This window comes from Pseudophryne corroboree, chromosome 3 (assembly GCF_028390025.1).
Source record: "Pseudophryne corroboree isolate aPseCor3 chromosome 3, aPseCor3.hap2, whole genome shotgun sequence".
NCBI lineage: Eukaryota > Metazoa > Chordata > Amphibia > Anura > Myobatrachidae > Pseudophryne > Pseudophryne corroboree.
Window position 1 is genome coordinate 531,945,333 of NC_086446.1, and position 1,811 is coordinate 531,947,143.

Sequence of the window (1,811 nt, forward strand, 5' to 3'; positions counted from 1 at the left end):
TTGGCAAAGAGAATTGTAACCAGAAAACTGCCATATTCCATTTAGTATCTGCTGCCAAACCATGTACCAAAGGTAGTGAATGGGTGGGTGAGAGTACCAACGATGGAATGGAGTTCTGGATGAAGGAAGGATAAGGTTATTGAATCTGCTTTAACTAGGGTGTCCCACAGTAACCCCTGTTGGAGAAGACCAGCACAGGGTAGGGGTATCCCTTCATGATGAGAGTTAAAGTACAAATAGTAGTCTTGGTACACAGATGTGTAGTAGTATTTAAAGTTCAAAAAGCAGGGCAGTACTGTAGTATGTACGTATCACTATAGACCAATGAGAGAATATCGTAACTGAGACATAAGATGGATCAGGGCAAAAATGAATGTGTGAAAAATAATATATATATATATATATATATATATATATATATACACAGCTGCCCAGGGTGCTCACCTAATGCTCCTTTGCAGAGGACATCCAATACAACATGTATATAAACAAGGTGCACTCACCAGGGACTTCTTATTGCTGGTAGAAAAATTGTTTCATTACTCACAAATCAAAACATGTGGTGATTTGTGGGTAATAAAACTATAATACTGTATATATGGGGCAGTACGTATGGTGTAATGGTTAGCATTACTGCCTCACAGGACTGAGGTCATGGGTTCACTTCCCACCATGGCTCTAACTGTGTGGAGTTTGTATATTCTCCCCGTACTTGCGTAGGTTTCCTCCGGGTACTCCGGTTTCCTCCCACAATCCAATCAGCACTGAAGTAACATCTATAATTTGTATACTATAAAATGGCATTTCCGTGAACAAGCTCCACGAGCGAAACGTACGTCGTCACTTCCGGTTGTCGTCACTTCCGGTTCCGGCTTCCGAACTTCCGGTCAACGGACCGCGGATACCGGCGCGTCTCTCTGCTGGACTCACCTCTCACCATGGATCTTGAGTGACGGTTCTCACCAAAAAAAGGGGGGTATTTTACCCCTCCACCTAACAGTAGGAATATACCTCAATTTTGAAGCCGTATTTGCTGTTTTAGGCCCCTTCCTAAGGAATATCTCCGCTATAATTGCACAATTTTTGTTGCACCGAGTTCCCAGACATTTATGTGACTTCTCACTTATATACATTATACAACAAATAATAATTTTTTGTGACTAGTTTGGAAAATAATTTTTGTGCAATAAGGGGATTCTGGGACAACATCAGGCTCATCAGTAAACTGAACTTTGGCTCAGCACGTATCTCCTATTGTCCTCTCCAATATCATCGATACACATCGTTGTATCACCAATATCTGGACTCTAAGAGTTCTTGAATAACTTCCATTACACAACACTTGGCTCCGGGCAATATAAAGCAGGATACATTACCTGCGGTCACACCACACTGAGTATGCCCAACCTCGTCTGATCTTGGAAGCCAAGCACTGTGGGCCAGGTCAGTACCTGGTTGGGAGACCACCAGAGAATACCCGGTACTGCAGGTATTTTTATCCTACAAAAAACAATCAGACCTGGAGCCAAAGTTTCAGGCAACACTCACAATATCCACTCTAGCCTATAGAAACAGATTCTTACCTAGGCAACAAGGTGAGCCCACCTGTGTTATACAGAGAAATATCTCTCCCTTCCAGAATAATGATAGTGTGATTTGATACAATTATATTGCATTTCTTTGGAACATGATATTTCCTATATCATTTAAATCTGGATCACAGCGCTTCTAACACCAGAGAGACACACATTTTTATATATATATTTTTGCTGAACGGAGCCAGTCAGTTTGATTTGTATCACCTTGTACAA

At 41.4% G+C, this 1,811-nt stretch overlaps 1 pseudogene; it reads left to right on the forward strand.

Moving 5' to 3' along the window:
• Positions 1 to 1,374: 1,374 nt before the first annotated feature.
• LOC134897551 (5S ribosomal RNA) lies at positions 1,375 to 1,492 on the forward strand (annotated as a pseudogene).
• Positions 1,493 to 1,811: the final 319 nt, after the last annotated feature.